Source organism: Castanea sativa, chromosome 11, assembly GCF_040712315.1.
Source record: "Castanea sativa cultivar Marrone di Chiusa Pesio chromosome 11, ASM4071231v1".
NCBI classification, from domain to species: domain Eukaryota; kingdom Viridiplantae; phylum Streptophyta; class Magnoliopsida; order Fagales; family Fagaceae; genus Castanea; species Castanea sativa.
This window is the reverse complement of record NC_134023.1, coordinates 14,703,675-14,730,752: the sequence shown is the minus strand read 5'-3', so window position 1 is coordinate 14,730,752 and position 27,078 is coordinate 14,703,675. Positions and strand designations below refer to the sequence as shown.

The following is a 27,078-nucleotide window of genomic DNA, read 5'->3' as shown; positions in this document are numbered from 1 at the left end:
TAATACTTTATTTATTTATTTATTTGTTTTTTTGGTTTAGTGTTTTAATGCTTAAAAGTGATATATAAATAACTATATGTATTTTTTTTTTCTTAAAGAATGAGATAAGGTAACTTGAAATAATGTTTAAAATAAAATAGAGAATTGTAAGAAGTTGAAACCCAATAGGATATTTGAATTTATTGATTGGGATAAGAATTATGATACGTAAAAAGATTTGAGATTTGAACAAAAGAAAGATGATATACACTAGTGTGGATGGATGGGGATTTGTGATAACTGCATAGAATTTGGATAACAAAAATTTTGGAATGTTTTAAAGAATTCAAAGAAAAAACCATAGAAATTTCAAGATAAGAATGAGTAGTTTTTACTTTTTACGTTAGGTATCTTTTTTTTGGAAAAAATTTTGTATTTTTTTTTATAAAGATAATTGAAGTATTTGAATTCAAATAGATAACAAAAAATACCGATAGGAATTAGGCATTTGAGTACAAATGGGTGGTGAGAATAAATGTTTTTTTTTTCCCCTTTTGTATGTGAGATAGTATTACTGTTTTAACCTTTTTTGCTATTTTGTAGAAAAAAAAATTTAAATTAAAGAGCATGTTATTTCAGAATTTGTATGAGAATATTTTGGTACACCAAAAATTAAAGATAAAATAAGGGAACCCTCTTATTAATATTATAAATTCTAAATCCTTTTATTTCTTTTTCTTTTTCTTTTATTTTTTTTTATTGAGAAGAAAGGTTGTAAATAATTAAATATTATTAAGAAAAAAAGCTAAATCGGCAAAGATTATAACATTAAGGTGAGGTAGATCAATAAATCATTAACATGTCGACCATGTCTAGATTGGTTATGAGTTATAGAATTACCTTGTCCCTTAACATGGACACAACTAAAATTAGAAAAGGTTTCTGCAAGGATCTTAGAATCTGCTATCAAATGACTAAGTATCTGTTTGGATATTGATGAGCGTTTTAGCCTTCTTCTTTTTTTTTTTTTTTTTTGAGAAGCGCGTTTCAATTTTTTAGTGGATCCCATGCACTGTTCATGAGACCCACAAACCTCTTTTTTCAACAAAACTTTCATTAAAAATGGATCTTACGGCATTATTCACACATTTAAAAATTATTTTGCTACAGTGTTTTCAATTTTCAGCAAAATAAACAGTATCTAAACACACCTTAAATGAAGCAAAAGACTCTACTTCCTCTCCAAAGAATTAATGACTACAAGGGAATTACCTTCTAAAATCACTGAAGAAACACCAATCTCTTGGGGAAAAACCAAAGCTCTTGTTGTAGCTAGTGCCTCGACCTCATGTACAGTGTATGGAAGAGGAAGTCTAAATCTTAAATCCTTTTTTTTTTTTTTCTGCTGAGATAAATGTTAAATCCTTTTGATAATGAAATATTTATTTCTTTAATTTTTTAAAGTATTATATTCATACAGATGTGACTTTGATTTTTTAGTGGATAAGATTTGTTATTAGCTGTTACGTCATGGATTTTATTAATGGCCATCTCTCATTTATATTAATATCTCCCCATCATTGTTGAAGGTTATGGGTGATGGCTACCTAACAAATTGACAAATTATATATTAGGTAGTAGCTTATTTTACCAAGCCAAAGGTCAAAAATACAGTTGTTCAATGATGTTGTTCAATCTCTTTCATAGAAGAGAATATGAGTTCTAATCCTTTCCCCATATTTGTGGTAAATATACTAATAAAAAGAGAAAAAAGTTTATCTGTGTTTTAATTGATAAAAATAAATGCTACTTCATGAATTTTAATGGCTATCTCTCATTTATATTAATATCATCCCATCATTGTTGAAAGATATGGGTAATGGCCACCTAACAAATTGGCAATTATATATTAGGTAGCAACTTCTTTTACCAAGCCAAAGGTCAAGAATACAGTTGTTCAATGATGTTGTTCAATCTCTTCCATAGAAGATAATATGGGCTCAAATCATTTTCCCATATACTTGTGGCATCACCAATAGAATAGTGGTTTTCAAGTTTATCGGGCTGAAGACAACATCACCAATAGTGGTTTTCTTATATGATTTTTGTGACAATGGATTAAATGATTTTTGTTTTACTTTTTTTTTGAAATGGATTAAATGAATTAACTCGGCTATTTGAACTTAAACCCAAAATGCAGTCTGTTATATATATATATATACATATATATATATATATAGAGAGAGAGAGAGAGAGAGAGAGAGAGAGAGAGGTATATACATGGATAGATTGTAATAATGATATAAAGTGAAAATTCAAGTTCTGAAATTTAAGTGAAAATTTGAAATTCAGTATGTTCGATGGATCGAAACTTTTGCTCAACCAATTGAAGTGTTGAAGAAAATTATCCTAAAGTCTCTGCTTGGTTCATTTGATACTCAATTCCTATTCGATCAATCGAAAAGAGATTTAGGTCGACGCTCGATTTTTCTCGATCGATCGCGACTTGTGAAAACTGAATTTCTACAAAATTTTCTGATAATTGTTCTAAACGTTTGAAAAGGTTTTAAGTGTTATGAACGGTTTTATGAAATATTTTAACTTTCCATGCGTACCTTTTTGAAGGATTGTAACCCTATGGATATAAATAGAGGTTTATGTTCACCCCAAGCCAATCACTAATTTCTATTTACTTGATGTGTTCATTTTGTTCTTTCATTATTACTCCATAATTTGGTGAAATTCCTAACAGAGTCTTACAATCTTCTGTCCTACTTTTCCTGCTCCACTCTATACTCCACTAATAAAAATTTGCCACGTGTCCACCTAATTAATTAAATACTACTATTAATTAATAACAGTAGCATTAATAAGTCAATAATGATAGTATTTAATTAATTAGGTGAACATGTGGCAAGTTTTTATTGGTGGAGTATAGAGTGGAGCAGAAAAAGTGGGACAAAAGATTTGGATTCCATTAATTGGTCATTGGATTTGATAATCCCCCTTCAAATGGTTATTATATAACCTTTTCTTTTTGGATAAATTCTCTCTCTCTCTCTCTCTCTCTCTCTATATATATATATATATATATATATATATATATATATATATATATATATTATAGAAACAGATCAACTTGTATTATTAATCAAGGGGCTGGAAAATCAGCTACAACAAGAGGGGTAATGTTGGATGGAACATCCTCCATCTACACAATTAAGGGCGAGGAAAATTTAGCTCTCATAGCTAAGGCATCTGTTGCAGCATTACCTTGCATATAAGAGTGAGAGAAAGAAATACTCTGAAAAGAGCTTACATAGAATAAAATATCTTTAATCAAATAGCCAAACATTGAACAGAGATTGTTTCCAGGCTTCAAAGATTTTATCACAAACTCGGAATCACCTTCAAGGATCACGTGGCGGAGGCCAATTTCCTTGGCAAAGAGAGCAGCTCGTCTAGCTGCAAGAAGCTCCAGAATGAACCCTAAGCATCTTTGTTAAATATATTAATGTAAATTGAATTATTACACACTTGGTAAACTACTTTTAGGTATAAAAAAAAAGTTGAAATGAATAAAATAACAAATACAACATACATATATAAAATATAAAATAAAAAAAAATAAAAAACGAATTCAACATAAATTATAAAAATTATTATATAAAAAAAGAGAGAGAGAAGAAAGAAGACCTAAAGTATGGGCCAACTCTGGTTGACCGTTATGCTTTGTTTAAACTAGCCCGCTCATTTTTTTTAGTGAGAACCTTAAACTTCAAGAGCCAGCCCACCAATATTTATGGGCAAACAGTTCATTATCATTCCACGCAACCTTTTTTAGGTGAAAGTGAAACTTTAATATCACCATCAAATATGCTTTTCTAGTTTATTATATAAGTAATAATTAAAAAATAATAATTAATATACAAATTAAATAATAATAATAAATAACATTTTTTTTTTAGAAGAATAATAATATCACCGCACTCCATGGTACAATTGTAAGGGGTGTAAGGAGCAAGGGCCGAAGTTCAAGTCTTTAGGAGGGAGATTCACATACATATACACTTAGATTAGGCTAGAATATAAATTCTATCTTGTATATATAAAACAAGAATAATAATAAATAACCTTAGTACAACTTAGATTATATTTGGTAACAGTTTTTGTTTTCTATTTTCAAAAACTTGTTTGTGGGAATAAAATAAAATAAAAAAATAATTTTCTTGTATATTTTAATCAAAAATATGTTTGATTAGTTGAAATTTAAAAAAAAAATGAAGAAAAAAAAATACTGAAAATATGTTGTTACTAGAATTTGAATTCTAGTATTAAATCATTAAATGAGACAAATTGATTAAATCATATGCGTGTTGTTATTGACTTTTGAAAACTAGAAACTAAAAACAACATTTTTCATATTTTTAGCTTCCTTCACAAATTGAGTTTTGAGAACAATTTTTGTTTTTTGTCCATTTTGTGTTGTCAAACAAGTTTTTTAGTCTAAAAAAAATATTTTTAGAGACAGAAAATAAGAGGAAAAAACAGTTACCAGATACACCCTTAGTTTTTTTGTCGCTAAGAAAGTTAGAATTTCCTTTTTTTTTTTTAGGCTGTAGAATTGTCGTCCATTTTTTTCTATAGAGCTTGTGGATTTTTTTTTCAAGGATTCGGGGAAATAGTCTAGATAAATGTGAATTATATATATATATATATATATATATATATATATATATATATATATATATATATTTAGAGTTTCAACCTATGGTGTCTGCTCTTGATAATATCTCATTTATTATCAGACCAAGACACTAGTAAGTTTTTAGTATAGGCTGTAAAATTGTCGTCCATTTTTTTCTATAGAGCTTGTGGATTTTTTTTTCAAGGATTCGGGGAAATAGTCTAGATAAATGTGAATTATATATATATATATATATATTTTTTTTTTTTTGAGAGTTTCAACCTATGGTGTCCACTCCTGATAATACCTCATTTGTTATCAAACCAAGACACCAGTCAGTTTTTAGTGTAGGTAGGAATTGAACTCTAGATCTTTTATTCAACTATCAAAGATTTTACTAATTGAGCTAATTGGAACCCACGAGGCCAATGGGTTAATGTGAACTATAAGACTCTGTAAACAACTTTTAGGCATATAACATAAGATATTTCACACTCAAACTCATCATTAAAAAAAAATAAAAAAATTAAAAAAAAAAACACTATAGTATGGGCCAAGCTGGTCTGACTGGTACCAAAATTTGATGCAATCAGCCCGCCCAGATATTAGTGGGAGCTTTGAACTTTTACATTGGCCCACCACACTTTATGGGCCAACAAGATCATATCCCCCAAAGTTAGGCTCTGAAAGTTGAAACCTAAAACCCTAATTTCACCTTTAAATATGTTTTTCTCGTATATTATATAAGTAATAAATAAAAAATAATGATTAATATACAAATTAAATAATAATAAATAACTTTTTTTAGATGAATAATAATAAATAATTTTGGTATAACTTAGTTTCTCTGTCGTTAAGAAAGTTGAACTTTTCTTCTTCTCTTAGGCTGTAGAATTGTCGTCCCTTCTTTTAGAATATGTCTTTGTTTTTTCTGGATGCTAAGCTGGCCTGTAGAGCTTGTGAACTTTTTTCAGTGATTCAGGAAACAATCTAGATAAATATGAACTATAAGACTAATATATTTCACACTCAAATCATCATTTAAAAAAAGAAAAAAGAAACACTAGAGTATGAGCCATGCTGGGTTGACTGGTACCAAACTTTGATGAATAAGCCCGCCCAAATATTTAGTGAGAGCTTTGAACTTTAACATCGGTCCACCAAAATTTATGGGCCAACAAGATCATATCCCCACGTTAGCCTCTTTTACTTGAAAGTTGAAACGGGGAACCCTAAATATTGCCTTTAAATATGATGTTATCCTATCTCAATCTCCATTGTGTCATTGTATGTTCTCGTGAGTTGTAGCCGTGTGGCTTTTGTTGTGTGCTTTTCTGTTTGGTGTGTGTGTGTGTGTTTGTGTTTGTAGGAACATAAACAATGGGAAGATGATGATACTAGTAGTCGCCCCAGTCTTACAAGCATCTCTGTATTTGATGCTTCATGGTGATTGACATACTCTTTTTCTGATTCCTCAACAAACCCATCAAATCTTTTTTTTTTTTTTAGAAATATGCAAAGGAGGTGTGATGATTGTTATCCATACAAGTCTGTATGTATCACAACATGATGATTCTATAACATGCACTACCATCTGATCTCTTTCTGCTCTTTCAAATCACTCTCCCATACTTGTGGTAAATATGTGTTTATTGGGCTGACCAATAGTGGTTTTCTCATATGATTTTGTGACAATGGATTAAATGATTTTTTGTTTTATTTTTTTGAAATTGATTAAATGAGTTAGCTCGGCTATTAGAACTTAAACCCAAAAGGTGATTTGAAAAATGTAGTTTTACAAGGTTGGTTGATCACTGGATTTGATAATCCCTCTTCAAATGGTTATTATATAACCTTTTTTTTGTGATAAATTCATAATTACAACTTACAATAGAAGAGATTCGAATCTGATCATCGTTGAATAAAACGCTAAAAAATATTAATTGAACCATAAAATTTTTGGTAAACTACTTTTAAGTATATAACAAAAAGGAGAAATGAATAAAATAACAAAAGCAACATACATACCAAAAAAATAATAATAATAAAACCAAAATAAAACAAACAAATGCAACACATCTTTTATGGTGTCAATCTAGGAGATTGGCTTTGCCTTCACTGCAAATCCCACTTCCCTCGTTGGTTGGTGTCCCTTTGGGCATCATCTTCCCTTCGGAATCTGGAGTCTTTGGCTACATCGAAACAAGGTGGTTTTTAGAGGGGAATCCCCCCATAAGCCTTGTTAGCTGAAACCTTAGCTAAAGCAACTAAATTCGCTTTCCTTGGCATCAACAGAAAACTGAAATGAATCCACTCTAGCATCCAAGCTAAGTGACTCCGTCCACCAGAAATTGGTTCAATTTAAATTCGGATGAATCTTTTTTGGGAACCCGGAGGAGGGGGATAATTAGAAACTCCAATTGTGAATGGGTTAGCAGGTATGCCAGAGCTATTGGTACCACCACTAGTGTTGCAGTGGGGCTTTGGGCATTGAGAGATGGTCTAAACCTCTGCATTTCGCTAAACCTACCGGCTGTGGAAATTGAACAGATTGCAAGGAAGGACTCAAGAAAATCCCCGAGTGAAAGTTTTTCATTGTTTCAAGGAAGCCAACAAATGTGCGGAGCCCTTGCACGAAGAGGAGCTTATTAGAAATCAACACTAACTCTCGTCTCTAGAAATTTCTAGAGTTCCACTCAATTTGCTTCTTTCCGGAATTCTCTGGAAACTTCTAGAACTTCTCACACAATCTCTCTCTCTAAAAATTTTTCTCTAATTCCGGAAATTTCTTTCCTGCTCTCTTTCTGGAATTCTCTCCAAGAAAGTTCTCTAGAAGCTTCCTTGCATTAGTGAATTTTAGTCACATGTTTATAGAATAGTCTAGAAGGTTGGAAAATGGCATTAGTTTAATACCAATAAAAAGGAAGATCTAGAAGCTTCAAGTTGGTTCCCTAACCAACACACACCTAGTATAAATAGATGTGGTGAGGTGTGAAGTGAAGTGGAGTGTAAAGTGTAGTAGAGTGTGAGACTCCTAGAGGTGTGAAGTGAGTGAGTGTCATAAAGCACAAAGTGAGAGGTGTAAAATTGTATGTAAGGTGAAGTGTGTGTAGGTGTCTAAAGAGTTGGTGTATGTCTTGTCAAGCATTAGTACTTGTAAAGTGTTGCAATTCAAAGAGTTAAGCTCTCAATAAAAGCTCTTTGTTCAGTCATTTATTCAACAATCTAGTGTCAGAGCTTCTATTAACTCAACAGTGCCCTCCTCGCCCATGATTTTGTTGTTTTTTTCCAACCCCCTCCTGATCTATCTCTTTTGATCAATCTAAATGCTTTAGAGACTATGTATGATAGTATGAGCGAGTCCGCTCAAATTTTATTTCGATTTTGTTAATGATATTTTCCCCTTCTACCAAAAAAAAAAGTGTAATCTACTCTACAACTTTTTTTTAATATTTTTATAAAATGTTGAGGTGACCGACCTCTTATCGGTTTTCATCTAGGCTTACTATTAATATTATTTTTTCATTTACCAATAATCACTTACCACATGAGCAGTTAGTAAAATAGTTTGTATTTCTAATATTATTCAAAAAAATAAATGCAACATAAATTATAAAATAAAAACACCTAGAGTATGGGCCCACTCTAGTCGACTGTTACCAAACTTTGTTTTACTAGCCAGCCCATATATTTAAGAGCCTTAAACTTCAAGAGCCAGCCCACCAATATTTATGGGCTAGCAAGTTCATAACATTCTCCGCAACCTTTTTTTAGGTGAAAGTGAAACTCTAATATCGCCTTTAAATATCCTTTTCTCGTATATTATTTAAGTAATAGATAAACAATAATAATTTATATATAATTAAATAATAATAAATAACCTTAGTTATCATATGTTAATTTGGTACATAATACCTATAAGGGCATTCATTAATATAACCTTACTTATAAATATATTATAGAACAAAACTTATAAATAGTACTTAAGTACCTAAGATATTTTTTAGGTTTTCACATTTTAAAATTCAGCCATGTAATTACTTAATTAAAAAAAAATACACTTTTATCCTATGAGAGAAAAAGCACATGGAAGAATTTTAGAAGAAGAACCTAAAAAATAGCATCTAAGAGCATTCATAATGGTGGTGTCAAATTGCTATTTTTAACAACCAATATAACAAAAATGAGGCTGCAAGAATGGTGCCATAGCTAATGAGTTGAAACTTAATGAGTTTGTGTCATATTCAGATTAACACAACTGACCCATTTAATAAGCGTGTTGGGTTCGTGTCCAACCAATGGAACTCGTTTGACTAGTTTAATTAAATAATATTTTACTAATATACCTTTCAAACCATAGGTATATAAACTTATTAGTTGTTATGGTTTTTTTTAATATATTGTGATTGATTGTTTGAGATATTGAGATATATTTTAGTTTTGAATGATTATTTTTTATTCAGTTACTTGTTAGTTATGAATTTTATATTAAAATAAATTTATTTTTTTGGTTTTTCATAGTTCATATCAATTTGATTAATACTATAAGGGGTGTTTGGTTCGCCATGATATTATATTACGTTGTAATATTACATTATTGTAATCTTACATTAGTGTAGTCTTAATACAAGAATACAATATTACATTGTTTAGGAAGGTGGTGAGATTAAAATGATATGATATATTTTTTAATTTTAAATTATGGTAATGTAAAATAACATAAAATAAACAAAAAATATTAATGTCACATCATTGTAATATTCATCACATCAAGGGCATATCATAATGAACCAAATGCCCCCTAAGAGTAAATTTCACTAATATACCCTAAGATTTGAGCTAATACCAATAAGGTCCAAGACTTTTCAAAACTGACTAATTTTGTCCCTAAAGACAACTTAGTCTACAAACAATTAGTTTTTTTTTTTTCAACTGTTTTAAGGATTAAGTTGCCTTTGGGGACCAAATTGGTTAGTTTTGAAAAGTCTTGGACTTAATTGGTATTAGCCAAAATCTTAGGGTATGTCAATATAATTTACCCATACTATAATTTGTATTTTTTTATATTATAAAATATGATAAACAGGTCGACACAACTGACCCGTTTAATAAATAAGCGTGTTAGAGTTGAGAAATCTTAACCTGTCTAATAAACATATTGGGTTAGTAATAACCCATGTCTCATAAAAAAAAAATTTATAACCCATGTAATCTAATATTCATGAATCAACATGACATAAACCTGACGTGCAAATACGAATTGTCACCCCTACTTGTAAGATTGGATTGTCATTGGATTTCATAATTCCCTTAAAATTCTTATGATATGACATTTTTTATTTATTTAAGAGTTACAAATTGATAATAGTTGAGGAGGAAATATATTTGATATCATCATTTTTTTTAAAAAAAAACTGGAAAGTATAAATTAACTAGATTATAAGAATCTAGGTAAACAACTTTTAGGTATACTAGCCTCATCACACGCGCAAAGCGCGTGCGATGAGGGTTTTTTTTTAGTGGTCATATTTTGGAGAAAAAAAACTGTGTTTTTTTATTTAACAAGAGATGAAGCTTTTTTTTTAGTAGTCCTATTTTGTAGAAAAAAAACTATTTTTATTTATTTATTTTATATATATATAATTTTTGTTTTGAAAATCTAATTTATAAGTGGATAAAGTAATTTGAAAATTAACAGGAAAGCGGTCCTATTTTTTAGGCAATGTTTTAGTGGGAGTTAGAGTTGCATTTTTACCAAATTGTCCTGTAATTTTATCTCTACTTAAACATAGGAGTATAAGAGTATTTTTGAACTAAAAAAATAGAAATCCAAACAGAGGAAAACTCTTAAATAATAGTATAGAAAACATAATATATTTAACACTCACATCATCATTTAAAAAAAAAATTAGAGTATGGGCCAAGCTAGTACCAAAAATTTGATGAAATTAGCCCGCCCAAATTTTTAGTGAGAGCATTGAACTTTTACATCGGCCCACCAAACTTTATGGGCCAACAAGTTTATATCCCCACTTTAGCCTCTTTTACTCGGAAGTTCAAATCTGAAACCCTAATATTTGCCTTTAAATATGTTGTTCTTCTATGTATCTTTCCATCGTGACAGTGTGAGTTGTGGCCGTATGGCTTGTGTACTATGCTTTTCCTATTTGTTGTCTCTGTGTGTTTTTTTAGGAACATAAACATAGGAAGATGATGATACTAGTTGTCGCCCCAGTCTAACAAGCATCTCTGTATTTGATGCTTCATGGTGATTGACATACTCTTTTTCTGATTCCTCAACAAACCCATCAAAAAAAAAAAAAATCTGATTTTTGTTTTTGTTTTTGTAAAGAAAGTATGCAAAGGAGGCGTGATGATTGTTATCCATACAAGTCTGTATATATCACAACTTGATGATTCTACAACATGCACTACCATCTGATCTCTTTTTGCTCTTTCAATTTCTCTTTTTTATTGTTTTTTTTTTTGTTTATTGTTTATTGTGCAATCAAGGATGAAAATTTTTCCGATAATTACTGATTGTACAGTGATTAGTACACAAATAATCACCATCTTTCGGCTGAGATTGCATTTACTTTTATGAATTAGTTTTCAAGATTTGAATTGTAATGTGAATTTTGCCCTTGTATCTGACGCCTAGATTTAATAATTGTGGCTGGGCGTTTCGTTTAAAGGGCAGAAATTAAGAGGTTTTAAAACAGGCTGCGACACAGTTTGCTTCTTTCTTTCATAAGCTTGCTGTTACATTATTCCTGCTTACATTTCTTTTTCTTTTTTATATTCAAATTTATCTTGGATCTATAGAATTATAGATATTTGATCTTATTGTTTTGAGTGTGCAAATATAGCGTTGGTTGTGACTAATTTGACATAATAATTCTTGTGTTTAAGCGTAGTATTGCTTGTTTTAATTTATTTCTCCTTGAAAATGCAACAAGTGTGTTGGGAACCCAATGTAATGGACCAAAGTTATTATCTTTATATTACACAAAATGAAAAGAAGAAGTAAATTGGTAAATCCAATTTCCAACCCCCGTGGTCAAATTCATCAATTCTCAGTTTTCTCACTTCCATCTGATGTAGTTTACTTTATATTTTCTCATTTGTAAATTAGTCAGATGAGAAAATAATATAGAACAAGAAGCAAATTGAATGTTGCAAATTAAACTCGGACATATACGAATCATTCTTCTGAAAAGAAACTTGCTTGATGCAAATTGATTAACATAATTGAGAAATATTTCCAGAAAATATTTAGTGCAAATTGAGGACCTTGGTAAATTAACATATTTCTTAGATATGGAGGTTGCATACTTGCTTTATTAAACAGATGGTTGTTCCTGTCTCAACACTGATATGCCCTCAAAGGTCTTCTATGGAACAACGTCTGTCACCTAATGAACATGATGGTGAAACCGGGTCCTTTTTCCGTGTAAATGACCAATTAGATAGATGATTTACTTATCCATTAGATTACTAGGCTAATCAGTTTATGGACAAACCACATTTGGATGCGACACATCAGGTATTATGATGCATCAAGCAGACATAGGCTAAGGAATTTCGTGTCAGCTTCCAGCCTCAATTAAAATTACATACATATTGTTGTGATATCGAATGGACAAAATGTAGGGACAATCGTCAATCGGTCATTGAATACTGCATATTACTTGGTCAGTCACTTATTTCTTCGAAGATCAAGAAGCAAACAACAGTTTCACGTTCATATAGATCAATGACTACTATTTGTGAGATGATTATTTATGTTTTACATCAATGACTACATAAAAAATTGGTAAGTTGATAACAATTTAAAAGCTAGCTTCGGCTCTACATCCTATATAAAGCTGGGCAAAAACATAAATAATCATCTCACCACTGTTACCTACTAATCATGACAATGATATCTCTATACTTCGGCATAACAAAAGTGCAATGTCAATTACATGTATGAGTGCACAGAGCACATAGAAATTGATTGCTATTTAGTATGTGAGAAATTGCAAACCAAGCTTAACAAGATTGCCTACATCTCAAAACACTTGGCTAATCCCAAGCCAGTTTCTAAACATACACTCTAACTTGAGGGGGTGTAAAGAAAGCATCTCCTCTAATATCGCAACAAATCAACTTCAGAAATCCCCTTCAGCTAAATCTCCTCCAACAAGGCTAACCTTTTAGTGGTTGAGATGTGACCACGCACCAAAAGACCCCAGCAGCCCCAAGCTTCTCACCATCAAATTGGAAGGATATGGATCAAGGTTAAGTTAAAGCAATCAAATGGAGTGGCCCATTTTAATTAGAGCTATTTGTTCAACTTTGAAGTAAAAGAGTCTGCCGTATCATGGTACAGAGTGAGTACTACTGCAATGTTCATCTTTCAAGAGTTTTAAATTGATCTATTTTTACTTCATTTAATATTTACTTATTTAGTAGTTTTCGTACGTAGGATGAAAATTTCAAATATATATTGTCAACATCTTTTCTTCATTTTCCTTTCGTACATATTTTGTTATACGGATATGAAAGACTAAAATTCATACATGCTCATTGGTACTAACAAGCTCATACAATACATGTACTGTAAAGATTGGAAGATGCCTAATGTATCTATATTTTACAGCTACCCAAAGGGAACAGTGGCATATGCATTACATAATGCCATATCGCGGTTGCTTAACTTTTAACCAGATACGCATCATGCTGCTTACTAAATGCAGGTCACACAGTGCCAGATATTTACCACACCAGGCTTTGGTGCAATAGGATTCAGGCCTGCGTTGGTGGAATTTGTGATATCTCTACCAGAATTTTGTTTAGGGACAGAGGCTTTGAGAAGAAAGGCGCATGATCCGAACCTTTGAGCCAAAAACCCTGTTCTGGGGGATTTGTATTTATTTTGTTCTCCTGTAGAGCAACTGGTATGGCACAATCTTCTGGAGTTCCAATATAGAATCTCCGGATAGAGCCATAATGTGCATCAGAAAGTGAGAGTTTCTCTATAACCGGCACAAAAGGTATTGGCCTCATTGAAACTAATGACAATGCAACGTCCTGGACATCAAGGAAAATTAAAACTTAATCTTCTGCATTGTATTGATATCACACTCTTAAATTAGACCTGGTCCAAAATGTTTAATTCAAGCAGTTATGACAATGTTATAAGATACCTTAGCAGGACTTTGATTGAACAAGAAGTCTTTCACCAATTCTTCGTCAAGACCAATAGCAGTTGGGGGCTGATCTTTCCCTTTGTGTACAAAAATTTCTGAGCTTGCTGCGTCAGATCATTTGAACCTGTCTGTAATAGCATAGATAACCAGTTTAAGAAATAAGCCAATTACATAAATCACATGCTAGAAAATAATATTTGGAACATTGGACTTCAGAGCTTCCTTCATACTAAATTTAATCCTATGCAGCAAATCTGATATAACAAGATGTCAAAGACTGAAACTAATCATAACAAACAATACGTTCAAGAGTGTAATTCATCAAAATGAGGGGTCTAAGTATATACAGATCTAAAAGAATTAAAGTTAAGTATATCCTCTCCATTTCACTGGAAATGAAGGTAGTACATTCCACATTTAAGATTTTATTGCTTGGATCTAATAGTGTACAGAGTGCTATGTAATTTAAAATTTTAAATGGTGTGACACTAGATAAACCTTTAAATTTTTAATGTTCAATCTGAATTATGAAATGGATCCATTTCAAATGAAGAGGATCATTTTACAGATTAAGGAGGCATATATCTCACTACATATGAAAAAGGTAAAACCTTGAAGTCACCTGGAAAATAAAATGAGTTTTCCCTCGTCACAGTTGTGATTTATGATTGAAACCAAAGGTGCATGAGTTTAATATTATTCTCTCTTTTCTTTCCCACTTTTTGGGTCCAAGAAATTATAGAGTGAAGAACAACCTGTTGGGAAAACATATCAAGGAAACTCTGCCCACTACTTAACATTGCTGCAGCTATAAAGATTGCTTTTGAGATTTTAGATGGAAATAACTCCATTACATACGAGATACAAACACCGCCAAAATCATGTCCCGCCAAAATCACCTGCATTTAAAAGAAAAATTTTAGCTCTAGTACATCTAAATGGAAAAATTTACCAACATTACTGCTACTGATATGGATAAAAATGGCATAAAGATGTTAAAATTGGCATATTGTGGATCAACATATGCCAATGCGGAATTTAGTTTCAATCATTTCTCCCACAAAGCATATTATGGATCAACATATGTCAATGCTAAATTTAGTTTCAATTATTTCCCCATAAAGCTTCAAAGTTTCTTATTTTATAGAGTCAGGTGAATTTTTCCAGAATATTTTGTCCACCTGAATATATATATGAAATTATAGATAGAGAATTAAATAAAATATATTTATACTAAATTAAAGTGCAAGAAAGTGAGAATACCAAAAATGATTATTGCTTAATCATCCCTGTCTGTATTAGTTATTTCTGTATAAGATAACAACAATATGGGGTCTTATCCTTGTAAATTGCAATTGAGAATAACAAACCAACTAACCAAGACCAACTAATCAAAGGCATTGGCCATTTTTTAAAAATTTGTATAAATACCTTATAAGCATATATGAATGCCAATACATAATTGTGCACTGTAATTTCACATTATTATTCTAACATAGATTCAAAGAGAGAGGGAGTAGAAAACTTTTTCTCCATCTCCAAGTTTCTCTAGGATATCAGTAAGTGGCTTTACGTATTGTGCAAGACTCATAATGCTGTTTGTATCAAATGTATGAATTCCAGAACCTGCTAAGTCCACTGCATCGACTCTATATCCACTTTCTTCCAATAGCGTGATTGTTTTATACCAACACCAAGCACCAAAGCCACCTCCGCGAACAAGAACAAAATGTATGGTTTCCAGGCCATCAATATTTAGATCCTAGGGAATGGAAATTAACAAAATAAGATGTTGGATGATATATTATTGGATGAATATACTTTTATTTGGATGACATATCTATAACCATCATTCTTTTCATCTCCTATTGAACAGTGCTGAATAAAATATACAAAATCGAAGTGATTGTATGCAAGTATTTGAACAGCATTTTGAGTTAAGAAACCAAGGATAGTTATAATTAATGCATGTATGATAGGCAATTATAAGAAATAGATAATATTAATTTTCCATAAACTCAAGCAAAATGCATCCACTCCACACTTGACGCCTAAATTCAATTGCATACTTTCTAAGTACTGTTTTTTAGTCTCATTTTGTAACCCAAAGATTAGTCTTTATATATATGTATTGTAGTAACGGATTCATTCTTGATATCACAAGCATTCAAATTGCAGAAAAGGTAATTCTTTGATGGTAAAGAGTAATAACTAAGCAACAAAGAAATGTTGCCAGGAAAAAATTGCAGCTTCAACCAACTTGCATTCCACTAAAGCGTCAATAAAAAATGGTAAATTTAACTGACAGACCAAGAATTCCTCCAAGATCAATTTTATTCCTCTTGGGTTGATGCTGTTCAACTAATGCTCAGTAAAGATTTCTGTCTCTGTTGCATGCATGGTAAGAAAAGTCTGACATTAGGTAGAACACTTGATTAGGGACAACCATTATTTTTTCACAATTTTGTTATGGTGGTAAATTATGACCGGAGAAAGTAACATTATTTTTACATGGATTCACCACTGACACCACTTTTATTTATATACTAATACAACGTAGCACATCAGCAATTGTGAACAATTTTGTGCCCCTAAACCCTTTGAATCTGTGTTGCTTAAGATTAATCTTGATCTTTGGATTGCCTTTACGTGGGCAACAGTGGTAATATAGGGATTGAGATTAGGTCCAATACCTAGAGGTATTGCAACTGATGCAATTGATATGGATGACTAAGATTTAAAGTTGCAAAAAACAACTTTAAATATCAACTATTAAATAATAAAAAAGTAAAGAAGTGAAAAGTAAAAAAAATTTGTGAGAGGGAGGGAATAAATTGCACCAGATCTCAATCTGTAATATAGTAGACTTGTCCCGTATGGCCAGAGTCAGAAGAAAGTAGCTTCATTCAATGTGGCAAGAAGGTCATATAACTTAAGGCAAAAGCCCAAAAAAATATTGGACTTAACATTTCCACTTTTGGGTCTTCGAATTGTTGAGGTCACTAACTAGTTGAGACTCTTCAATATACAAGTTAGACCACAACAATGGAATCCATGGATGTTTCCAGCCATCATTTATGAAAAACTTTTGGAACATTTGATGTTTGACCAAACCCACTGAATTTTATGGTTCGAGTTGAAATCTAACAAGCCCATGCCACAATGTTTTGTCCCATGACCATGGTTTTAAAAACCGGTATAGTGAAAGAACCGAAAAAGAAGCTAATTACCGGTTTTAAGGTCGAACCGGGGTCCGACCGATGGTCGAACCGGTGACGTCATAAATAATTTAATTATTATTTATTTAAATTATATAAATAATTAATAATTTTTTTAAAGAAATATATAACATCTTTTTAAAGAATTTAACATAATAACATTACAAAACAATCATCCTTAACATAATAAACTTTCACCAAAACTAAATAAATAAGTTCATTAGTCATTAGTCATAACATTTACATCCAAATGACAAATAACAAATAAGTTCATTACATCCAAATAGCAAATAAGTTTTAAAGTTTCAAACAAACAACTAATAAGTTTTAAGACTCAAGCCTCATTTGTTATGAAGAAAACTGAAATCAATATCATCATGTGAACCAAATGCTTCACCACTAGCATCATTATCATCATCCTCATCCTCATCTTCTTCATCTTCAATAGGAATAGGATGATTTTTATCTCTAAATCCGGGAGGAGCATCATCTTCATCACCAAATGATTCCAAATTGATGTCATCATCATCCTCAATCACTTCATTGTCCATATCTATACAAATTCCAAAACCAAAGAACAATAAATGAAATAATGATTCTAATAATCATTTCTCATAAATCATAAATAGTCTAATCAAAATATGCAACTAGACAAATAATTGTTATAAGCTAACCTCTTTGTACATGACTAGAAGACCCTTCTTCGATTGGATAGGCTCCCTCTTCATATAATGCACTCTCTATCTCCTCATGATCCAGAAATGGAGGTTCCTCATCTTCCATTACCCAAAATTCAGTTTTATCGATACTTGCATAATCAATAGGACCAAAATTGAATTTCTTCCTTTTGACTCTATATCATAAGATGAACATAATGAATAATTGATAACCAAATCACTCATATTTTCCCACAAAAACGTTGAAACAAAGAGATTAAATAATATATACATTTCTTTCAATCGGTAGTTATAATGAACATACACAAGATCATTAAGTCGTTGATGCTCCAATCTATTTCTTCTTTTGCTATGTATTTGTTCAAAAACACTCCAATTCCACTCACATCCCAAAGAGGCAGCTGTTTGGCTAAGAATCCGAATTGCAAACTTTTGTAAGGTTAGAGCACAAGATCCAAACAACTTCCACCACTCATCTAAGTTCCATATACAACACAAAACAAAGATACAATGAATCAATAAACATACTTATCCCAAAAATATAAAAAAGAGCTATGATCTTTAAAACATATTTTCATTTTATTATTAGCTAAAGTAAACAATATCTTACCCGACTGAGATGTCTTAGCTGATTCTTGAGCAAGTTGGGTTCCAAAAGTTTGTTCACGCTCTCGAAATAGCCTTAATTCCTCCACCAACTTCAAGCGGCCAACTAATACTTTTGATTCAATGACATCTGTCATAACAAATTGTGTCTGTAGCCTCTTATTAAGAGTAGATGAGTCATATTGGAATGCAGGATTCAACCAATAAGCAGCAGCATGAATATCTCTATAGAATTGATTATCCCAACGATCCTTGATAATATTAACATAGGGCTCCCATAGTCTCTTCTTGTCCTTGAAATTTTTTTTGATTCAATCAATTACTCTATACATGCCATCATATACATAACACATAGCTGGTTTTTCATCAGAATCAACAATGCGTAATAAACGAATCAATGGTGACATAATATGCACAATTACATGACAATCATTCCACAATTGATTGTCAAGAATGATTTTCACCACTGCCTTTGCTTTCTTATCTTTTGCATATCTTGATTCAACATAAAATTTGCTAGTCACCAATGCTTGTAAGTCATGCTTATGTTTCTTAAAACTCCCTAAGGCAATAAAAGTAGTAGCAAACCTAGTTGGCCCTGGACGCACAATTTCTGTCCAATTTTTTCTAGTCCTCAACCAAGTTTGCAAAGCCACATGATTATAGATGAACACTATGATCTTGGATGCACGCTTTGCAAGTTTAGCTACATGATCCATCTTCCCAATCTCCTTAAAAATTAAGTTTTGGCAATGTACTGCACAAGGTGACCAACTAATGTTCCTATATTTTCCACACAAAATTCTTCCAGCAGCTACATAATTTGCAGCATTGTCAGTGACCAAATGTACAATATTTGTAAGACCAACCCAATTAACAATTTCATGAAACAAGTTACTCAAATTAATAGCATCTTTAACCAAGTCAGAAGCATTAATATAATGTATAAAAACAATTCCTTTGGGACAATAGATAAGAAAATTAATCAATGTTCTATGCCTAGTATCAGTCCACCCATCAGTCATTATTGTACAACCAGTGTCAGCCCAATATGAACGATGAGAATCAACAATCAATTGGACTTCTCTTGTTTGCTTCTCTCAACAAAGGCACTCGAAGTGCATGATAATTTGGGCCTCTATATCTAGGACCATAAGAAGCTACAGCATTGAGTATAAGTTGATAATAACTAGAATTCACAACATTAATTGAAATGCAAGCATCATACATCCATCTTGCTACAGCCATATCAACCCTAAACTTCTTTTCTTTACCAGCAAGAACACTTATAATAGAAGGTTGAGCTCCCAGTGTTGTTCTAGGAGTGAAGTAATTACCAATGTCACCAACCTTTCTCTTGCCAAGATTGGATTTTGGTGAAAAATTACTAGGAGCACCACTTCTCTTTCCCCTACCTAACCCTCTACCTCTAGGAGTAATTTCTTGGACATCTTCAAATTCTGGTGAGTCCTCTAATGGAGAATAATTAGATGCTTCTTGATCTTTTTTTGTTTGTTCATTAGATTTAGCAATTTCCTTCAAATTCTCAACCATTAGAAACCTAACATCATAAGGTACACCCATACATGCAGCCACATCACCTTTAATTCCAGCTAGATGTCTTTTCATCCTATTGATGCCCCCTCCTTTATAACTTTTCCCACAATGTATACATTTATAACTACTTTTTCCGTCTTTAAACTCTTTAGTTACATGATTCCATGCAGAATCACATTTTGCTCTCATAGATGAAGAATTAGCATTAGACCCAGTTGTAGAAGCATGTTCATTAGATGGTACAGAGGCGGATTCCATTTCACTCAACAATTTCAGACTAGCAGCAACTATTTTATCAACAAATAAATTCATCAACACAACATAGTGACATACAAAAACAATCATATAATACTCTGTAAACAATATTTAACAAACAATGCTCTGTAAATCAAATCCACAACATTCACAAAATCCACAACATGTATTTTACAATGCTCTGTAAATCAAATCTACAACATAGTCTGTAAGTGCAAACTAAAAATTGAAAGATAGAAGTTACCACTTACTAGGAAGTCACGGAACAGAGAACCAGAGAACCTAAGATGAAGCCAAAAACAACGAATGAAGAATCTGAGATGAAGCCGAAAAAAATGAAAAAAAAAAAAAAAAAAAAAAAAAAAAAAAAAACGCGATAAAAGAAAATGATCAAAATACAAAATCAAAAGCAAAAGAATGTTACCTGATGAACTGATGAAGCCGAGAAACAGAGAGCAGAGCACTTCAGAGGAAAAAAAAAAAACCCAACACTTCAGAGTCCACGATCACAACCATAAATTGCAACATTTGTCTCTAAGGTCCATAAATTTCTCCTGCAAATGAGAATTGAAGCATGGAAATGAGAAATTTAAGTGAAAAAAGAAAAGAAAATAGAAAAGAAAGAAAGGGAAATTGAAATGTAAAAAGGAAGGGAAAAATGAAATTGAACCATCGTGGTCGTGGCGCCAACGCCATTATGCTTGAGGGCTTGATGGTGGGCTTGGCGGCGTGCGTGGAGGCAGAGGGAGCGAGGGAGAGAGGGAGCGAGGGAGTGAGGGGCTAAGGCGCGCGCGAGAAGGAGTGAGGGACTGATGGTGATGGCGTGAGGCCGTGAGGGAGAAAGTGAGGAAGGAAGTATGAGAGAGCTTGAGGAGGCTGGATTGCTGGAGGCGTGAGGACCAAAGAGAGCATCAAACAAGTTTAGGATTTAGGGCTTAATTTTGAGGGGCAAAATCGCCAAAACGCATAGTTTAGGCAGCTGACTGGTTCCCGATTCGACTAGCCGATTTTATGGTTCTTACGGTTGAACCGGCCGGTCTGTACTATTTAACTTTTTTATCTTATTTCCGGTTTTATATCATAACCGGACCGGATCTAAGGCCAGTTCCCGGTTGAACCGGTAAGACTGGCCGGTCCGGTTCGGTTTTTAAAACTATGCCTATGACAACTGATAACTCTTTGCTTAAACCCTCATAAAAACGGGATGTAATCTAATATTATAGTATACATTAATCCTTTAGAATAAGACATCTTTATTTATGGCTAAAACACAATCTTTCCCCCCCACACACACACACACACACACATATATATATATATATATATATATATATTTATTTATTTATATATAAAAGCTGAAGCATAGTATTTATTATTGTTATATTCCAGTTAAGTCATATCAACATTCACGTCATTATCCTATTTCTTTCTGATTTTTCTATAATTTTTTTTAACATTTACTTTTTTTTTTATAAATATTTACATTTTGTCCAACATTTCTCCCTTCCTTAACTTTTTATCTCCTCACTACCCCCTACTTTAATATCACCATTTATCTTCTATTATTTTGTCTCTTTTTATTCACACATTTTTACTATAAATTTGTTATTTTATGTTCCATTCTTTGCATAGTTTTTCCTCACAAAAAAGGTTATCTCTCTCTCTCTCTCTAAACTTTTCAGTTGATTTTTTTTTTTGCATCTCTCCTTTAGGTTGATAAATTTTTGTATTCTTTAGAACTCTACTTTTGGTTGATGTGATTTAATTCTGTATTTTAAGTTGTTATTTTTTTTTTCTCTTTGATTTTTGATTTACTCTAATCGATTATTTATTTTTCAAATAATCCTAATACATTAATTTAGTACAATAACAACCTTCATATCCAATATTTATTAACCATGTTTTAATTTTAATCTTCTATCATGAAAGAAATGTGGAAAATACTCAAATTGAAGGAATTCCTCTACAATTCAAGGAGGAAATACCGCCTGAAAAAGGTCACAAAAAATAGAAGGAAAAGCAAGCAAATAATATTCTTGGAATGGGAGTCAAATGATAAGAGCACTTGCAGCAGTGGAGCTAAATAGCTATATAGCTATTTTAGCTCCACCAAAACACCAAAAAGAAGCATGCAGCAGTGGAGCTAAATCTATATTTTTTTAGCTCATTACTACAGGGCACATCTATCTATAGATGTGCACTGTTCATGAGAGCTAAAAAAAAATTAATTTTTTATTTTGTGTTCACATTACCTTTTTATTGTGGTATTTTTATTGTAGTGAGATGTATTATTTTATTGTAGTAGATATATTATTTTATAGTGATGTTTATATTATTTTATTGTGTTGAAAGCTAAAATAGATCCACTGCTGCAGCATGTGTGTAGGTAAAATAGATAAAGTAACTTTTGGTGGAGTTAAATTGCTAAATTTTTAGCTCCACTACTGTGGATGCTCTAAGTTACTCTTCATTTTTTTGTTAAGGTTGTTGTTGAGTTGCCTTTTTCAAAGTGGGTTAGTTTTAATAAGCAATGTGACTGTGACTGTGAGTGTGGGAGTGAATTCACTGTCAATGTTATGAGGTTTACTATTTTTGGTCTTCCTGGTTGTTTTCTTGATCATAGGATTAACGGGTGTGTCTGGTTTAGGTTCTTCTATGTTATTGTTGTTGTTGCTGCTGTTACTGTTGTTTTTTCCGTTCTTTTTAATTAATTTGGTTGGCTGATTGGAATAAGCTTTGGGAGTAATGGTTGAAAACTTTGTAAATTGTTGTATCACTGATTTTTTTTCCCCTCCCAAATTTGGTGGACTTTGCATATATAGGAAACTGATTATTTATGTATGATTTTTACGGATGGAAAGGGGTTTAATGAAGAAGAACATCCAAGACTAACTTCTCTAAGTCCATTGAAAAAAAAATCAAAGTAATCACTAAACTTTGATCTTCTACTCTACACAAAAAAATATAAATATAAATATAAATAAATAAATCAAAGCAAACACTAAAAAGAAAAAAAGTGATTGCAGTGGGACCTAGAGCACAGGATAGAGCTCGGAATTTTATTTAATACACGTAGAGAACTTTAAATTCTATTATTTTGCAAACTGGCCAACTCCTCTCATGGATTTATGCCATTTGAGACTTTAGCAAAAAAGTGATAGGAATTATTCAGAACCTTTAAAAAAAAAAAAAGGGTTGAGGAAATGGCAAAAATGGAAGGATAGTAGATTTGTATGTTTGAGTTGCAGAGGAAAAAAGGGATGGAGAGAGACTGGGGGAAATTGAGAGGGGGCATTTATTGAAGTTAATGGGAAATATGAGATAAAACAATAATTTTAGAAAATTGATGATGGGGCTTGTAGTGCATTTTTAGACTTTGGATCTATTTTGAATTAATGGTGTAAAAATGGTGTAACTTGAACTCATTACACACACACACACATATATTTATATATGTGAAATTTTTTGGTTGATAAATCATTGTATTTTTTTTATAATACTATTTTACGTTAATACAATTTGGTAGTTTTTTTTTTCCATCACAAGTCTTCTGTCTCTCCCTCTTATAGCTTTTGTTTGATTTTTTTTTTACATAATACTTAGTTATTTTGAAAGTGAGATTTTGAATTTATATCAAAATGCTATCTTGGCTATGTATTTGAATGATATTGTCAAATATTTAAAAACCCAAGATAAATATGTATAGACAATATTTTTGTTCTAATTTTCATTGATTTATTATTTAGTTATAGCATCAAGATTAAGGGAAATGAGTATTTAAAGTTAAAAATTATTAAGATGAATTTGTAAAGTCAATATGTTTACATATTTAATATTGCTAAAAAAACTCAAAATAAAAAAATAAAATAATACAAAGTATAATGATGTGGCGGGTGATGAGACTCAATAGGAGTGTAGTAAGAATAAATGCAATATGAAAGTTCAGTTAAAGGCAATTAGTCTTAATAAATGAAAGTGTATGTAGTCAATTTTTCTTTGTTTGATCATGTTCTCTTTATATTGTATATTGTTATACAAATTATTTTCTTTCATTTTGATAGGTGAAGTGTTCAGTTTTTTTTTTTTTTTTTTGAGAAACTGAAGTGTTCAATTTTAGACATAAAGTTTACTCTTTTTTTTCTAAATATTATTTTAAATTTTTTTAGGAATGTCTAAGAAATATGCAGTTCCAATCTCATGTATCTATATCAGTAAACAAAACCCAATTAATAGTTCGAAACTACTCCTAGGATAAGAAAAATCATAAATATAATAATCTCTTTTAAGAGAATGAGAAATTTGAATAATGTATTTGAAACTTAATAGTTTATTTGTACAATAAAAAATTAGGAAAATATAATGCACAATAATATAATTTAGAAAATATGGACCGCCTAAAAAACAAATAATATCAATAAAAAAATCCAAATAATAAAATGATGATATATTTTTGGAGATAGATAAATGAAAATATAATTTTAGAAATTTTTTAACTTTGGGGGAGAACAAATTACTTTCCAAAAAATTTAGAGAGAACAAATTATATATTATGCTATAACTACGAAATAATTATATATTCCCACGTATCGTGTGGGTCAACGACTAGTATATTTTACAAAGGCCAAGAGGTCGCTCTTTGAACTGGTCCGTGTTATATTGTACAGATTGACGAACTCATTCAAAGACTATTGAATGTGGAAAAATACAACAAAAAAAAACTGAAATTCCTATCTTTGCTGGATGGGTTTAGTTTGCATCCAATGCTCCATGTACCTAGCTAGACACAAAATGGGCACAACATTTGTCCTAAAAAGGCCACATGTTAGCCCGATATTTTAGCTAGAACGCAGAGCACTGGATATAAGTCATATCCTACTAGAATAATGGTTATATGACCATTTACACTCTATCTCATATCATAAAAAAATGATAAAATTAAGATTTAACTCTTTATGTCCATACAATACATTAAGTTCCTCAATTCATTTCAAGCATGTTGTTGTATTAATCAAATAATCATAAACAATATTATCTTCTCTAAGGAAAATTAAATTCAAAGAAACTATACGTTTTGATGAAAATCCTAATATATTGTACATAAGGAATTCTGTATAAGTATTAGCATATTAGAAAAAATAGTTAAATACTTACATTTATCAATTCATAATAGCTAGGTGGTCGTTTATCAATTATCATCCATTAGCTTTACATTTAATTGTAAAAAATAATAAAAATAAAAATAATTTAAAAAATTGATAATAGTTCAAGTCACAAAAAAGAGGAGGAGGAAGAAGAAGAAATAAAACTATATTGACGAAAATCTGGATTATACAAAATCATTTTGCACATGGGAATACTTATGTTTTTTTAGTAAAAAGAAGTATAAAACTATGATACAATCATCCAAAAACCATAGAATCCTCATTGTTCCAGTCATGAATCAACTTTGAATAGTTCAAAACAAGCATTATAAACATATATTCTCCAGCAAATGAACTCAAGAATCACTAAAAATCAAAAAGAAATGACAAAGTCAAACCTTTTTAACAAGATGAAGAGGCTGAATGAGAGAGTGATCAGTACGTGACCTCTGCCTAGAATTTGAACTCTTTGGAAGCTTTTTAGGAGCAGCTGTAGATGGGTACACCACAGAAGTGAACATGTTAAAGTTAAGGGGTAGAGAACAGTTCTGCTGATGCTGGTGGAAGAGGAAAGCTGCAGCAAGAGCCTGTTTAGGGGGTCATTAAATAAAACTTAAATGAAAAAAATAAATAATAAAAAGAGAATTTAAATATATCGAGTTATTGACAAAAAAAAAAATAAATTGAAGTTTTACAATTTCTTTCTAAAAGTTTTCAAATTTTGAATTGTTATATGATGCTAATTATGAGTATTTATTGCCATTGTGGGTAGTTATGACTAATTTATTTTGTTAAGTTTGTCTAATATTTTTATTTTTATACCGTTGTTGTTATCTATTTGTCTTTGTTTTTATAAAAATATTTTAAACTAAATGAATAACTCAACTCATTAGTTTTGTATTAATTATTGACGCATACAATTATGCTCATTCATACACAAATAATATGTCTACTAAATTAATCAAATACTTGAACAATCACTAACTTTACTAATTACTAAATTATATAAAGTTTAATTATATTTAAGGTAATGTTAACGGATATCCTTTGGACAATTGTTATATTTCCCACAAAAATAGTGTCAAAACATTTCCCTAATATTTATACTGTACACACAAACTTCCACACACATTATTATTTACATAAATAACATTATAACAAAAAGTAATGCACATAATCAATATTAAATACATTCACACACATATAACATAAAGAATAATGCTAGAGATACAAATTATTTTATAAAAAATTTTACAAGCTGCTGATGTAGTGAGTAATTATTGGTAAAAAAAAGTGATATTAATGGTGGGTCTAGATAAAAACTAATAAGAGGTTGGTTACATCAACATTTTGTAAAAATGTTGTAAAATAGTTTGTGGTTATAGCATTACTCTAATATAAATTTATGATAAAGAGTGACACTTACAATCCACAAACACTTATTCTTACTCTTAGAGTTGGAAATATTTGTAATAAGAGTGTATAAAATTTAAGTCAGGGTGTGCAAAAATAATATTTTTAAGAATAAATTAAAGTATTAAAATAACAAAAAATATATTATATAAAAAAAAAAATGAATTTAGGGGGTTCACATGAACCCCTGAACAAAGTGTAGGGCCGCCCTAGAATGAGAGCATCATCAAACTCAAGCTTCTCATCCTTTTTCTTAGTCCTTTTGGATGAAGAAGAGTTTGATAAACGTTTTGAGGGTTTTTTTGTGACGGTTACCCCCTTGGGAGTGAAACATGCCCATGAGTTTCCCAT

General features: G+C 31.1%; 1 long non-coding RNA gene, 5 other non-coding genes and 1 pseudogene across 6 annotated transcripts; 6 read left to right on the top strand and 1 right to left on the bottom strand.

Annotated features, from left to right (window-relative positions):
* The first annotated feature begins 6,050 nt into the window (after positions 1–6,050).
* LOC142618155 (small nucleolar RNA U31b) lies at positions 6,051–6,139 on the top strand. The gene has a single exon (XR_012841203.1). It is a non-coding gene; the product is annotated as a small nucleolar RNA U31b (small nucleolar RNA).
* A 46-nt stretch (positions 6,140–6,185) lies between these two features.
* On the top strand, positions 6,186–6,270 carry LOC142618137 (small nucleolar RNA Z195/SNORD33/SNORD32 family). Its single transcript, XR_012841187.1, has one exon. It is a non-coding gene; the product is annotated as a small nucleolar RNA Z195/SNORD33/SNORD32 family (small nucleolar RNA).
* A 4,475-nt stretch (positions 6,271–10,745) lies between these two features.
* On the top strand, positions 10,746–11,436 carry LOC142617372 (uncharacterized). Its single transcript, XR_012840964.1, has 2 exons — positions 10,746–10,934; positions 11,019–11,436. It is a non-coding gene; the product is annotated as an uncharacterized LOC142617372 (long non-coding RNA).
* Positions 10,873–10,961, top strand: LOC142618156 (small nucleolar RNA U31b). The gene has a single exon (XR_012841204.1). It is a non-coding gene; the product is annotated as a small nucleolar RNA U31b (small nucleolar RNA).
* On the top strand, positions 11,030–11,114 carry LOC142618138 (small nucleolar RNA Z195/SNORD33/SNORD32 family). The gene has a single exon (XR_012841188.1). It is a non-coding gene; the product is annotated as a small nucleolar RNA Z195/SNORD33/SNORD32 family (small nucleolar RNA).
* LOC142618139 (small nucleolar RNA Z196/R39/R59 family) lies at positions 11,170–11,257 on the top strand. Its single transcript, XR_012841189.1, has one exon. It is a non-coding gene; the product is annotated as a small nucleolar RNA Z196/R39/R59 family (small nucleolar RNA).
* Positions 11,437–13,456: 2,020 nt separating the features above from the next.
* LOC142614459 (putative methylesterase 11, chloroplastic) lies at positions 13,457–27,078 on the bottom strand (annotated as a pseudogene).